Source organism: Olea europaea, unplaced genomic scaffold (genome assembly GCF_002742605.1).
Source record: "Olea europaea var. sylvestris unplaced genomic scaffold, O_europaea_v1 scaffold1628, whole genome shotgun sequence".
In the NCBI taxonomy this organism is placed as follows: Eukaryota; Viridiplantae; Streptophyta; class Magnoliopsida; order Lamiales; family Oleaceae; genus Olea; species Olea europaea.
In genome coordinates this window covers 128,508-145,137 of record NW_019233922.1, presented here as the reverse complement: position 1 = coordinate 145,137, position 16,630 = coordinate 128,508, and the positions used below count along the sequence as shown (strand labels likewise).

Sequence of the window (16,630 nt, the reverse complement as noted above, 5' to 3'; positions counted from 1 at the left end):
GCCCTTGTCTTTCTTTTGGGTTTTTGAAATGTATTTTTATGTAACAATACATTTCAAAATAGTAAATTGATGTGAAATGTGTGGTTGAAAAATAAGGAAAAGTTTTTTATTTACGTGTAATATTATTTTAATAAAGAATCTGTGGTTGAAAAGAAGAGATAGAAAATTGCATTTTAAAAAAAATGGCTACCTAACGAGGGTATTGGCCCTCGTTTGCTGCACATTATTTGGGAAAATAATACATTTTTTCCCATCAAATCAGTCTACAATATTTGACTTCAACACTTTAAGGTAGGACCCATGATGTGATGTGTAAATACATTTTTGTTGGAAAAATGTGGAACAAACGGATCCTTGTTGGTATATTTTAGTGATTTAGTTGTTGGAAAAATGAGTGAATTGGCTCATTTTGGCAAAATTTTCGGTGGGACTCGTTGGTCCAATTTGGAATATCAAAGTTAATCCTTGTTTTCCTCCGTGAGAGCATCGAAATCATATATTTATTTGTCAAAATTGATGAATGGATGAATGAAAAATTGGAACTCAAAGATGACCATTGGAAGATGATTTATGTGGGAAAATGAGTCTAGTCCCACATAGGAAAATGAAGAAATTATTAACCACTTTATATAGGATTGTACATTGGAATGGTATAATCATATGTAGCATAGAGGCTCTCTTCACGTGTGCGCGCAGGGGGTGCATTCGGACCTTGAACTTGTATGCAGGCACGACCTGCGTACACGAATGTCGGACCGAATGGAGGAAAAATTGGCCCGTTTGGAGTGTCCACGTTTTACAATTTTTTGCTTTCTTCAACTGACCTTTAAGTTTTCTGAAACTGCCAAAACTCACAGAAATTGAAACAACTCCATTATTTATTGTTATGGAGTTAATAGGCAGATTTAAACTTCTATAAATTGCCACTTTCCAGCAGTTCCAATACACACGAAAATAGGAGAAAAACATTCTGAATATTTTCTTCCTGTCTGCATCTCGATCTCTGTCCAGTATAATTTTGTGGTGATATTGTTCAAACACAAACTCAATTCGCTGGAATAGTTTCTGTGGTGCTCAAATTCTGCTGGTTTTGCCATTGTATCTTGGGAAACAGACGCTCGGGATAAACCTCAATCACTTACGATGAGGAAGCGAATCTGTTTTAAGGAAACTGCGTTTACACAGGCCTCGGGTTAAAAATTTATTTCCAAATTTATATGCTTCTTGTTTAAATATCTGCGCTTTAATTATTTCCAGAATTATAAGCCTTCTAGATATATTTTAGCATGCTTTCGAATTTTATTTAACTTTCTGAAATTTATACTGCTTTTATGTTTCTGCAAATTATATAATTTACCATTCTTATTCAAGTAATTTAATTTGTTTTAATCAGATAATATTTGTATATACGAACCGGGATATGAAATCGTGCTTGTGAAAAGTCAAGTCCTATATTATTTAAATTATTTTATGAAAACAAACAGTTTATCCAAAATCTGTGTTGTTTAAGTTATCATAAAGTGTGAAAATTCTGTTGTTACGTCACTGTCATATATGGTGAGCTAACTAGCATATACGGTAAACTGACAAATACGATGAGTTGCACTGCCAAATATGGTGAGTTGCACTGCCATATGCGGTAAGCAATTGTCAAATACGGTAAGTGTGAATCCAGTGTCTAAAACACAAATACGGTATATGAGAACCCGATTCCACTCCATACACTACCGAATAAATTTACCAACAAACTTAAAAACAGATTCATAAAGGAAAATTTGGTTTCTTATATTGTTAATTTTAGAAACTAATTTTTTTTTTTTTTCAGAAATGGCAAATGAATCGACCAACATGGATGTAACCCAAACTGTGCCTACTGGAAATCAGGCTATGGGCTCAACTGTGGCTCAAGGGCCAAGCTCTGTTGTGGCTCAGATTGTGGCTAGATTGTCAAGTCATGTTGTAAGTCAAACTGTGGCTCCAACAACTGGCCAAACGGTTACTGTTCCGGTTAATCATGGAGAGAAATCGGAAAAATTCAATGGCTTGAATTTCAAGATGTAGCAGCAGAAAATGCTGTTTTACTTGACCACCTTGAATCTTACGATATTCTTGACTGAGACTGCTCCTGTACTCAATGAAGGAGAAGGAGATATTCAAGCAATCATTGTGCTTGATGCTTGGAAGCATTCGGACTTTTTATGCCGAAACTACATTATGAATATTTTAGCCGACACGCTATACAATGAGTATAGTACTATGAAAACTGCTAAGGAGCTGTGGGAGTTTTTGGACAGAAAATATAAAACTAAGGGTGATGGGGCCAAAAAGTTTATAGTCGGCAGATTCCTAGACTATAAGATGGTGGATTCCAAAACGGTTATCAGTCAAGTGCAAGAACTCCAATTGATTCTTCACGAAATTCATGCCAAAGGAATGATTTTGAGTGAAACTTTTCAAGTGGCTGCAATTATTGAAAAATTACCGTCCCCATGGAAAGATTTCAAAAATTATTTGAAACACAAGCGAAAGGAAATGAACGTTGAAGAACTTATTGTTAGACTTCGAATTGAAGAAGACAACAAAAGTTCAGAAAAGAAGTGGTTCAATCCTGGTGTGGCTAAAGTCAATGTTGTGGAGCATGGTCAAAGTAGTAAGAACTATAAAAACAAATCTGGACCATCCGGTGGCAAAAGGACCAAACTAAGACCAAAAGGTGGAATTTCTAAGAATAAATTTCAAGGAAAATGCTTCAATTGTGACAAAGTGGGCAACAATTCTTAGGAGTGCAGATTGCCAAAGAAGAAGAAAGAAGTAAATGTGGTTGATTACAGGCACAAGATGTTCGGAGCTGAATCTCTTAGCTGTCGTTTCTGAAGTGAATACGGTGGGTTTAAACCCTAAAGAATGGTGGATTGACACTGGTGCTACGAGGCATGTATGCTCTGATAAGGAGCTGTTTACTACGTTCGAAACAGTTGAGAATGTGGAGAAGTTGTTTATGGGAAATTCAGCAACTTCTGAAATTAAAGATCAAGGAAAGTGGTTCTGAAGATGATATCGGAAAAAGAACTGACTCTCAACAATGTGCTATATGTGCCGAAAATTCGTAAGAATTTAGTATCCGGGTCGCTTTGGAATAAGCATGATTTTCGCATTGTATTTGAGTCAGACAAAGTCATTCTATCAAAAAGTGGAATGTTTGTCGAAAAATGTTATGTTTCCGACGGTATGTTTAAGCCGAATGTAATGGTTGTAAAACCAAAAATGAATAAAGCAAATTCTTCTGCTTATTTGTTTGAATCTTCCAATTTGTGGCATGGTAGATTAGGACATGTTAACTATGATACTTTACGAAGACTAGTTAACTTGAATTGCATAACCGAGCTCCACATTGATTCAAAACATAAGTGTGATACTTGTGTTGAGACAAAATTGACAAAGTCATTATTTAAATCAGTTGAACGGAACACAGACCCACTTGATTTAATTCACAGTGACGTATGTGACTTAAAACTTGTATAGACAAGAGGTGGCAACAAGTATTTCATTACTTTTGTCGACGATAGCACCAAGTACTGTTATGTGTATTTGCTAAAAAGTAAAGATGAAGTTATAGAGAAATTTGTCCTTTATAAGAGTGAAGTTGATACTCAACTTAATAAGAAAATTAAGGTATTAAGAAGCGATCGAGGTGGTAAGTATGAAGCACCATTTGCGAAATTCTGTGCACAACACAGAATCATACATGAAACCATCGCACCTTATTCACCGCAACAAAATGGTGTTGCTGAAAGGAAAAATCGCACTTTAAAGGAAATGATGAATGCAATGCTAGTAAGTTCTAGGTTACCTCAGAACATGTGGGGGGAAGCTGTGTTATCAGCAAATTACCTTTTGAATAAGGTGCCCCGAAAGAAAATGGAAAAGACCCCTTATAAGTTACAAAAAGGAAGAAAGTCTTCATATAAATACTTACAAGTGTGGGGGTATCTTGCTAAAGTGGCCGTTCCAACACCAAAGAAGCTAAGCATAGAGCCAAAAACGGTAGATAGCATCTTCATTGGCTATGCACACAATAGTAATGCTTATCGATTTCTTGTGTATGATTCTAAAATTCCAGACATACACAAAAACACGATATTGGAGTCAAGAAATGCTTCATTCTTTGAACATGTATTTTCGTACAAGTCCAAGAGAAAGCAAACTCCTCCAAACGAACATATGAGACTATGACTGAAAATAGTCATGACGAAAAACTAGAAGAGGAGATTGAGGTTAGACGTAGCAAACGAGAAAGGATAGAAAAAACGTATGATCCCGATTTTCTAACCTATATGCTAGAAAGTGAACCTCAAAGTTATCAAGAGACTGTGAATTCCTTGGAAGGACCTCAATGGAAGGAGGCCATTAAAAATGAGATAGATTCCATACTGCAAAATCATACATGGAAGCTAGTGGATCTTCCTCCAAGAAGCAAATCACTACGCTATAAATGGATTTTCAAAAGGAAAATGAGAGCAGATGGAACTATTGAAAAGTACAAGGTCAAATTAGTAATAAAAGGTTACAAATAAAGAGAAGGTATTGATTACTTTGATACGTATTCTCCAGTGATGAGAATAATATGGTTGATACTTGCAATTGCCGCTTTGCAAAAACTTGAAGTACATTAAATGGATGTTAAAACTGCCTTTCTAAATGGCGATTTAGAAGAAGAAGAAATCTATATGGAACAACCCGAGGGGTTTTCGTCACCAGGGTAAGAAAAGAAAGTTTGTAAATTGGTGAAGTCACTAAATGGCTTGAAAAAAGCATCCAAACAATGACATGAAAAATTTGATAATGTCATAATAGAGAGTGGATTTAAAATCAATGAGTGTGACAAATGTGTTTACGTCAAAGACATTAAAGATGGTTATGTCATTTTATGTCTTTCGCTGACCATATGCTTATTGTCGGTAGTGACAAAAAGATGATTAAATCCACTAAAATTATGTTGAATTTGAGATTTGACATGAAAGATATGGATTTAGCTGATGTTATTCTCGGAGTCAAAATCTCAAGAACATCATATGGGCTTGTTATAAGCCAGTCACATTATGTGAACAAAATTTTGAAAAAATTAAATAAGGATGATACTGGCTTAGCTAGAATACCGATAGATACGAGTCATCATCTTTCTAAAAACAAAGGTGAAAGTGTCTCTCAAGTAGAATACTTGAGAGTTATTGGAAGTTTAATGTACTTGATGAGTTGTACAAGATCAGATATAACGTACACAGTCAGTAAACTGAGTAGATACACGAGTAATTCAGGAGCTGATCACTGGAAAGGAATAGTAAGAGTACTAAGGTACTTAAGATATACTCGTGACAATGGACTACATTATACCAGATATCCAGCAGTCATTGAAGGATACAGTGATGCTAATTGGATATCTGATATAAAAGACTCAAAGTCCACCGGTGGATTTGTGTTCACATTGGGAAGTGCTATCATATCGTGGAAATCCTCTAAGCAAACAGTTATAGCCAGATCTACGATGGAATATGAGTTTATAGCTCTAGATAAATGTGGTGAAGAGGCTGAATGGTTATGCAATTTCTTAGAGGATATTCTAAGATGGTCAAAACCTGTGCCAACAATTTGCATATATTATGACAGTCAATCAGCAATAGGAAGAGCACAGAGCAACATGTACAATGGTAAGTCTAGACATATACGTCGTAGACACAATACCATAAGACAACTACTCTCAACTGGAGTTATCACTATTGACTATGTAAAGTCAAAAGATAACATTCCAGATCCGCTAATCAGATGGTTAAACAGAGAGTTAGTTGGGAAATCATCGAAATGAATGAGACTTAAGCTCTTGAATGAATAAGTTATTACAAAGGAAACCCAACCTAGTTGACTGGAAATCCCAAGATCTAGGTTCAAAGGGACAACCTAATTGTAAAAACTTAATAAAATCACTGAGGGGTGTTTCCTCCCGTCCATTCCTATGATGTAATAGTGATGCCCGTAAGGATGAAGGATAAGCAATAGGCTTTTAATGATTCTCATGCGTCGAAGTTCGAGCCAAGTAATGTGGGTTACTTGTAATAAGAAATCACCTATGTGAGAGAGAAATGGGGCCGCTTAGAAGAGAATTGTGTGGGGCTCAATTCTTAATAACTCTCACAGAACCAGGCATATGTTTATGACCAAAACAAATATAATAATGAGAACTGAATTGTGTTAGGAAGGATCCTGTGTGGAGTATATCATCGTTTACATAAACGACAGAACAGTTCAAGGACAACACATCTACTGGTTAGCTAGTAAAGTAAATATGCTTTCACAAGGGAAGGTTCAAAGGGTAATACCTACCTATCCTATACAGACTTCAACCGTTGAACTTTATCACCTAGTCTTGTGTCTCACGGTCGCCAAGTCTCGTGTCTCACGGTCTCGTGACTCTCCCAATTTTCATTCATGTGGGGGATTGTTGGAAAAATGAGTGAATTGACTCACTTTGGCAAAACTTTCGGTGGGACTCGTTGGTCCAATTTGGAAGATCAAAGTTGATCCTTGTTTTCCTCCGTGAGAGCATTGAAATCATATATTTATTAATTCATTAACTGTTATTTTTTACATTATTAAAATTTGTTTTAAATAATAATAATAATAACAACAACATAAATTATGCAAATACCCTTAATCAATTTGTTGGTGCAAAATGTCTCCAATGTAGCACCAAACTTTGCATTATTTTGATGCAAAATAGTGTAAAGTGAATAGTATTGTATCAATAATAATTAATAAATAAAAGTGAATTAGCCGTGCCCTTGCAAGTTGCATTTTTGGGTTGCATCAAATGGATTATGATGTTCCTTGCTGGTGCATAGTCGTAGAAGAATTCTACTGAATGTACTGTTGGAAAAAATAATTAGTTGCAGTAGTGATCTGAACAATATAATGCAGAAATATAAAACTTATCGTCCGATCGAATCTCGTAACAGCACGATATCCTAAAGTGAAATTGTCCGTCAATAATTGCTGCGACCTCAGTGGACAATCACTCCCAGGATACAACGATCGTAAACCACTTGTGCAGTAATCACGAATGATTTTTCTAAAACTCTCAATTGTACTCCAGAATAGATATAAAAACCCGAATATAAGAAATTCACAATATGAAAAGAGTGATTGATGCAAGATGATTTTTCTATTTTCTTTTTGTGTATCTTTTCCCAAAACGAGATATGGGTTTATATAGGCAAGATGGTAGTAACAGTTTTCACCATATTAATGCAGAATTTTAATGACTGAGTAGTGGGTGTTTTAATGGCAGTTAGTGGGTTGTTACAAAAACAAACAGTCATAAAATACTGGCTAGTTTTACCTATTAAATAATAAAGAAAAAAATATTTATTTTAGTCAAGGAAGCCCAATGCCCCAATCAAGACATTTTAATATCTGCGTGGGGAGTGATTCGAACCCCTGACGTCCCACACAAATGTCACATTTTCCACCACTTTGGCACTTTATCTAATTTGATTATTTCTTTCACATTTTATATTTATACTATAAATATATAACAATCCCCCACATGAAAGAAATAAGATAAACGAAAATATTACTCTGGAGTACGGTAGAAATCATGCAGGCTTAGGTGTCTATCGACTTGAACCTTGACTTTGTATATTCTATCGAGCTTACTAACTGTAGAGTGAACTATGTCTTGAACTCTACAATTATAGTTGCAAACTGAGACAATAGAACACACACATGATTTCTAGAACAGTCATTGAGTTCTCGCGGTTGTGTTCATTTCGGCCGTGAACTTTCCCAGTTTCTTTGAGTGCTCTAGAGAATTCGCCTCAATTCTCATAGGAAGCGGCCTCACTTCCACACTCAAATAGATGCTACTATCAAGGGTGCACTGTATTTAAACACCCCACTGAATATCAGCTATAGTAAGCATTAAGAGTATTAGCTCATCCTCTAATCAATACAGTTGGTACTACGCATCATAAGGAGGGTTTGGAATAAATCCAATGTAGTACCCCTACAGACCACTCCAATAACTTTGTTGTCCTATTGAACCTTGACCATGGGATCTCCAATTGCAAGGTTGGGTTTCCATTATAGGTGATCTAATACATAATAGGCTTTAGCCCCATCCCCCTAGATGTTTGTTGAATTAGCTCTCTAGCCAATCCTTTGGTTAATGGGTCAGCAATGTTATCACTTGACTTCACATAGTCAATAGCTATAATCCCATCCTTAAGCAGCCGACGCACAGTATTGTGCCTCCTACGAATATGTCTGGACTTTCCATTGTAGGGTGAATTTTGAGCTCTTGAGATAGCTGCTTGACTGTCACAATGTATTGAAATAGTTGGAAATGGTTTAGACCACAAAGGAACATCCATAAGAAAATTCCTTAACCATTCAGCCTCCTCACCTGCATTATCTAAAGCTATGAACTCAGATTCCATAGTAGATCTAGCAATGCAGGTTTGCTTAGTGGATTTTCAGGAGACAGCTCTGCCTGCTAATGTAAATACATATCCACTTGTAGATTTACTTTCATTAGTATCGGAAATCCAATTAGCATCACAATATCCCTCAAGTATAGTAGGGAATTTGGTATAATGTATTCCCCAGTCTAGAGTGTATCTCAAATATCTCAAAACTCGAATAAGAGTATCCCAATGTTCATTGTTAGGATTACTAGTATACCTGCTAAGTCTACCGACAGCATATGCTATATCAGGTCTTGTACAGTTCATGAGATACATGAGACTGCCGATTACTTTAGCATACTCTAAAATGGAAACACTAGGACCTGAATGTTTTCTCAACTGACGGCTTGCATCATAAGGTGTTTTAGTAGGAATACAGTTGTATTGATTAAACTTCTTAAGCACTTTTTCTACATAATGTGATTGGGTCAAAATAATTCCTTCAAAATGTTTTACTATTTTGATTCCTAGAATAACATCAGTAACACCCAAATCTTTCATTTAAAAGTGCTTGTTCAGAAACCGCTTAGTTCTATTAACCACATCTAAATTGGTTCCCATAATCAGCATATCATCAACATATAAGCAAATTATCACACCACAATTATTTTCAAATTTACTATATATGCATTTATCTGCTTCATTTATCACATAACCACTTGATGTCAAAACTGTATCAAATTTTTCGTGTCATTGCTTAGGAGCTTGTTTAAGGCCATAAAGGGATTTTTTAAGTCTACATACTTTATCCTCAAGGCCTTCTACAATAAATCCTTCAGGCTGATCCATATAAATCTCCTCTTCTAACTCTCCATTTAAAAATGCAGTTTTGACATCCATTTGATGTATAGTAAGATCATACAGTGAGGCAATTGCAATTAACATCCTAATAGAGGTAATCCTAGTAACGGGTGAATAAGTATCAAAGAAGTCAACTCCTTCCTTTTGTTTATAGCCTTTAGTTACAAGTTTTGCTTTATACTTATCAATTGAACCATCAGGTTTAAGTTTTTTCTTAAACAACCATCTGCACCCAATTGTCTTACATCCTTGAGGTAAATCCACCAACTCCCAAGTATTATTAGACATAATTGAATCATATTCACTATTTATAACTTCCTTCCAAAATATAGAATCTGGTGAAAACATAGCTTCACCAAAAGTACTAGGATCATCCTCTACTAAGTAGGTTATAAAGTCAGGACCGAAAGAAGTAGTGGTCCTAGGTCTTTTGCTTCTCCTAATTTCAGCTTCTTCTAATTCAGATGGCTCCTCTCTAACACTAGGAGGAATACTAAAAGAACTGCTTGATCCTTCAGATTTTTCTTTAAACGGAAATCTATTTTCAAAAAATCAGCATCTCTAGTTTCAAATATTGTGTTCTTTTCAATCAAATTATTTTTAGAGTCAATGACTAAAAATCTGTAGGCATTACTATGAAAAGCATAGCCTATAAAAACACAATCAACAGTTTTCGGACCAAGTTTATTTCTCTTAGGTGCTGGAATAGAAGCTTTAGCTAAACACCCCCACACTTTAAGATATTTATATGAAGGTATTTTGCCCTCCCACATTTCATAAGGAGACTTATTATTTTTCTTACTAGGAATTCTGTTAAGAATATAACATACAGTAAGAAGTGCTTCCCCCCACATGTTAAAAGGTAATCTAGAAGAGCTTAGCATTGATATGACCAGATCCTTAAGGGTTCGATTTTTCCTTTCAGTTACACCATTAGATTGGGGAGAATAAGGGGGAGTAGTCTCATGAATAATACCATTCTCAACACAAAATTTATCAAAATCTCCTGTATATTCTCCTCCCCTATCAGATCTTAAAACTTTAATAGTTTTGTCTAGCTGATTTTCTACTTCAGTTTTATAGGAAATAAATTTTGAATAGCTTTCATCCTTACTCTTAAGTAGATAAATATAACAATATCGAGAATAATCATCAATGAAAGTTAAGAAATATTTATTTCCACCACGAGTAACATGTCCTTTTAAGTCACATAAATCAGAATGTATCAAACTTAAGACCGAAGTAGTCCTATCAACACGAGGAAATGATTTTCTAGAATATTTAGATTCAACACACGTTTCACATTTTGAATTTGGACAATTATCGATTTTGAGAATATTTCTCAAAGTCATTAATTTTTTAATAGAAGTTTTATTAATGTATCCAAGTCTAGCATACCACAAATCATAAGAATCCAACAAGTAAACGGAAGAGCTAGATGCTTTATTGTTAATCACAGAGACATTGAGTTTAAACAGACTCTCATCTGCATACCCTTTCCCAACAAAGGAACCACCCTTAGACAGTACAACTTGACCACTTTCAAATACAATCTTAAAACCCTTTTTGACTAAGATAGATCCAGACACTAGATTTTTCCTAATATCAGGTACATAAAGAACATCCTTCAAATTAAGGATATTTCCAGAAGTAAATCTAAGCGTTACAGTTCCTTTCCCCTCTATTTTGGAGGAGGAAGCATTGCCCATGAACAGACATTCTCCATCACTAGCGGGAGTGAATGAAGAAAATGCACCTCTCGTGCAGCAAATATGCTTGGTAGCTCCAGAATCTACCCACCAGTCTGTCATGTTGGTTACTAGATTCACTTCTGTCACCATAGCAAAGAAATTCCCATCCTCTACCACATGTGCATGATGCTTCACAGCTTTTCCTTTCCTATTTCTGCAATCCTTTGCAAAGTGACCTGGTTTACCACAAACAAAACAGTCACCAACAATTTTATTTTTAAATTGGGGCTTAGACCGATTGTTCTTTCCTACAAATTGTTTTCCCTTATTTCTGCCTTTAAAGTTCTGACCCCTTGTAAAATTTTCAATTGGTTTCTTAGTCCCAGAACTTCCTTCAATAAGATTAGCCTTAGTATCAAAATCTGGCCTTTCCTTACGTTCTGCCATTCTATTGTCCTCCTCGATTCTAATCCTGATAATCAGATCCTCTAAGGACATTTCTTTTCTCTTATGCTTCAAACTATTTTTATACTCTTTCCAAGAAGGTGGCAATTTTTCAATTATAGCTGACACTTGAAAGCCCTCACAGATTTTATATCCTTCAGCAATAATTTCGTGAATTATAATTTGCAATTCTTCAACCTGACTAACCACAGTTCTAACATCATTCATTTTAAAATCTAAAAACTTTCCCACAACAAATTTCTTGGTTCCAGCATCTTCTGTAGCATATTTCTTTTCTAATGAATTCCATAACTCTTTTGCAGATTTACACGAGTAGTAAACATCATACAAATCTAAAGTCAAACAATTCAGAATATAATTTCTGCACATATAATCCTTATGTTTCCAATTAACTAAATCCTCGGTTTCCTTATCAGTAGGATTATCAGCAATTGTAAAACCGGGTTTATCTGATTCAATAGTATCAACGACTTTAAGTGTTGTCAAATAAAATCGCAGTTTCATTTGCCATCTCTTAAAATTCTTTCCATCAAACAACTCAGACTTTTCAGAATACTTAGGAACAGATATCTCTACAGCAGACATGGCAACTAATTATAAAGATAATTTCACTTTAGATTGTTGGAAAAAATAATTAGTTGCAGTAGTGATCTGAACAATATAATGCAGAAATATAAAACTTATCGTCCGATCAAGTCTCGTGACAGCACGATGTCCTAAAGTGAAATTACCCGTCAATAATTGCTGCGACCTCAGTGAACAATCACTCCCAAGATACAACGATCGTAAATCACTTGTGCAACAATCACGAATGGTTTTTCTAGAACTCTCAATTGTACTCCAAAATAGATATAAAAACCAGAATATAAGAAATTCACAATATGAAAAAAGTGATTGATGCAAGATGATTTTTCTATTTTCTTTTTGTGTGTCTTTTCCCAAAACGAGATATGGGTTTATATAGGCAAGATGGTAATAGCAGTGTTCACCATGTTAATGCAGAATTTTAATGACTGAGTAGTGGGTGTTTTAATGACAGTTAGTGGGTTGTTACAAAAACAAACAGTCATAAAATATTGGCTAGTTTTACCCATTAAATAATAAAGAAAAAAAATATTTATTTTAATCAAGGAAGCCCAAGAGTCCAAGGCCCCAATCAAGACATTTTAATATCTGTGTGGGGAGTGATTCGAACCCCTGACGTCCCACACAAATGTCACATTTCTCACCACTTTGACACTTTATCTAATTTGATTATTTCTTTCACATTTTATATTTATACTATAAATATATAACATGTACAAAATTTTTGTAAAGATAGGTTGATCCTTGGCATACATCTGTCAATCTATTTGTACAAATAGAATAATTGATTGTAGAAACGAATAAAAATGATGGTCTAATCCACAACGTGCAATACTTTATAATGACTTTAGAAATCTCAATTTGTAACATATGGGCAAGCGCCTACAGGAAATGTTATGGTCACGAGTGAGTGTGATATGGGATGTCCAACAAAAACATTTCTAGATAAATATTTAGAGTTTGTTTGATTGTAATCACGAAATTTACATATAAAGAAAATAATTTTAGGCAATTAAATTGTCAAGAACTTATTTATATGAAAATTGTCAATTAAATGTGTTTAATTGATTTAATTATTAACCTATAAAATATTATATTTGTTCATTTTTTATTGATAGGTAGATGAGAGAATTTCATGAAAAATACTGACAATCAAACACACTCTTACTATTATGTTATCTTACGTTTTGTCACAACATAGGGTAGTATAAGGTAGGGGAGAATGAAAGAATCATGCCATCTGATACTAGTTGTGTTAAAACACTAATTTAGTAGGTTATATTTTATAAATTCAGTTAAATGAATCGTGTGATATTTTATATTTAAGTCCATGTTTGGTATTGATTTTTTACCTTAAAAATCAATTTTTTGACCGTTATTTTACTATTCAAACGTCATTTTTTATTTCTTAATTCTCTTTCTATAATTCTATTTTTAATTTTATCTCAGTACCACAATTATGGGACATGGACTGACTTAAGCGGCGTCCAGCTTACGCAACCGGGGGTCAAATAAAATAAAATAAATAATTCTCTTTTTACTTTCACAGCAATCCAAGCATGTTAGATTAAAGAATAAATTAGTTGCACACTTCTTTTGTGCAACTAAATAAACCCGTTTGATGCCATTTTTTGAAAATGAAAATGAGTATTACAGTAATATTTTTTTTTTTAAATGAATGATTGAAAAGAAAGAAATATTTTTGATTTACGTGTAATATTATTTTGCAAAAAATTTTGTGGTTAAAAATAAAAGAGAAATTAATGAAATTTAATTCAATGAGATTCAAACATTGGCTTAGAATTTTTTTTTTATTTGTCAAAATTATGGACATTAATTTCAAAAATCATTCTAAACTAATAGGATCAGGTTGGCTCGGTCCATCCAGATCCTCTATTAACTGGGTGTCTCTCCCCATAGTATCGTAGTCCTGTCCATCTAGCATTATTCTAATTTCAATGTTCATAATTTTGACACATCATGAAATGTCAAATATAATGCGCAAAATTTACACCGGCCGATTTGAGAAAATTACCTCCATAAAAAACAAAATCAAAAATTTTTTTAAAAAGAAAAGTTTATTCAAAAGAAAAATGCTTTGACTTCTTATCTTGGATTTTGAGAAGAGAAACTTCCCTACTAACATCTTTCATTTAAATTAAAAATTTGAAACTTCATGAAATTGACTTCCACTTTTAAATTAGAATTAGAAGATTTTGAAGTTACACACCGAAAATCCACTAATATGGGAAGCGTGTTCTAATATTTCGGCCCAATATTCTGTTCCTAATCTACTAATATAAAAGCCGGAAAAGAAACCCAAATTAAAACGAAGAAGTTAAAATATCTTGAGATAGAGAGAAGGGTAATAAAACGGAGGCGGGTCGAGATCCGGCGGAAGGCACATCGTCGGGTTTCGCCCATTGCATTCTCACAGATCTACGCTTCTTGCTTCTAACTTGTGTCGTCTGACGTTGTCTAGATGAAAGGCTCTTGCACTCTCGTCGCGTCGGTTGTTGCCGCTTCCACCGCGGCCGCGCTTTCCTCATTCGCCACCGGTGGCCGTGATGTAACATTCAACCCTGCCTCCCATCAGGTAATTCTTTATCCATCATATATCTGTGTAGCGAAACGTTTCAGTTTTTTTTTTTTGGAAATTTAATTTATAATTTTATGATTTCTTTGACCTTTTACTAGCCTGATCTACTTAATTCCTCGGAGATTTCTAACATTGTCCAATTTCAAACAATGCTACGTTTTTCCATCGGTATTTCTCTCAGAAATATTTTCGTTTAGTTCGGAAATATCAATTTATTCACATTATACACAGTTCCGTTCATTTGTAATTATACCAATTCCTGATTTTAAAAGTAATTAGTTTTTGTTTAAAGCTTTGTTACTGAAGCAGTGATGTCGTTTTCTTCTCTGAAGAGTGCATCGATAAATTCGCTTGTGGCGTCATCAGAGAAGAATAAATTTGCGCCGAGGTTCGATGGGTTGAGGTTCATCGAGACACTAGTGACGGCCCACAGGTGACCGTATCTAATTTTGAGGTGGAAATGGTTTGGGTTGTAAGACTGGAAGGATTCTTAATTTGCATTACAAGGCAATTGCAATCTTGCATTTGTTTGTTTGTGCAATGTTATTGTTTTTAATTGGTTTCGTTGGCTTGGATACTATGAAATGGTTGAGGTCATAGTTCTTATTTTTTCTATAAAATAAAATATGAAAACAGTATTAGGGCTTGTTCGCCACAGTTTCGTAGCAATTTTTAACTCCAAGAAATTAATTTTTCGACGGTTATTTCACTATTTCAATCGTCATTTTTAACTTCTTCTCTCATAGAAAGGACCGTGAGAGAGAAAAGTTTGGGTTTCATTTATGAGAGAAGAATTTAAAATGACGGTTGACTTATGGAAGTAATGATAAAAAAATTGATTTTTTGGTTGAAAAATCAGAACCGATGCACTAGATAAACAGAACTTTGAGACCGCATTTATCAAAGAGAGAGTCATTTCTCTAGCTTGCACTACCCTTTAAATTGTTCTATTCATGCTTAAAAACGACCCCATCTGTTGGCTCCTTTTCATTGGTAGATCAGATTGTGTGTGCATTTGGGTTAAAGGAGAGGTGGGCGAACAGATTAAGCCGGCATGTTTAAAATGTTTAACCTGAATTTGACGACCTCAGTTAAGAAAAAGATCATCTACTTACTATTCTCAGACAGACAATATAGAATATTCAGACATGTTTGGTGATTCATCATCAGTCTGTATGTAAATACCATATGAATCGTAATATTTTTCATTTGTTTTGAGTTTTGTGAAGTATGCCGATTCGTAATTGCTTACAATGAAAAATGTATCACAATATTCTCCGATTTGGAAAGTGAGGTCCCGCATACATGTTACACCACAAAAGTTTATTCAAAAGAGATATTTCTTGAAATCAATAACTGACTAGTATCCATACTTTCAATCTTTTCTTGAGTTTCCATTGACACCGTGGGAATGATGGAAACGTTGAACAATTTTAACATGTGATGCTGTTGTGGTTACAGAGACTTAAAACAGTATTACATGAATTTTTTTGAAGCTACTTGAAACTTGGGATATTTCACTTTGATTATCTTACATTTTTATATGAATTGATAACGATTTAATAGTATTTGGAAGGATTTTTTTCAATTTTAATTAAATAATATTTATATATTCTTTATTTAGTTTTAATTTTCTTTTGTTTAATTTGTTTTGTTTTTATTATATATATTTTTTAAAATTGTTTTAAAATTTCATTTTCTTCATATTATAAATAATTTTTTATTCGATTTAAAATTCTTTTTATTTTATGGTAAAACTTAATTTTTTCAATTTTCATTAAATAATATTTATTTTTAATTTTAATTATTTCAATTTAATTAAAAAATTTATAATTACTTTTTTGTTTTGTTTTATATTTGCCTGCAATTCTTTTTTTGTTGTTTAATTTGTTAAATCATTTAGTTTTTTTTATTAGTATATTGGTGAAAAATGATGGTTATAATTTGGTTTGCTTAATTTTTTGCTTTATTCC

General features: G+C 34.0%; 1 long non-coding RNA gene across 1 annotated transcript; it reads left to right on the top strand.

The window, feature by feature from the left end:
- Window positions 1–14,365: 14,365 nt before the first annotated feature.
- On the top strand, window positions 14,366–15,298 carry LOC111377231. The gene is made up of 2 exons (XR_002699680.1): window positions 14,366–14,654; window positions 14,990–15,298. It is a non-coding gene; the product is annotated as an uncharacterized LOC111377231 (long non-coding RNA).
- The last annotated feature ends 1,332 nt before the right edge of the window (window positions 15,299–16,630 follow it).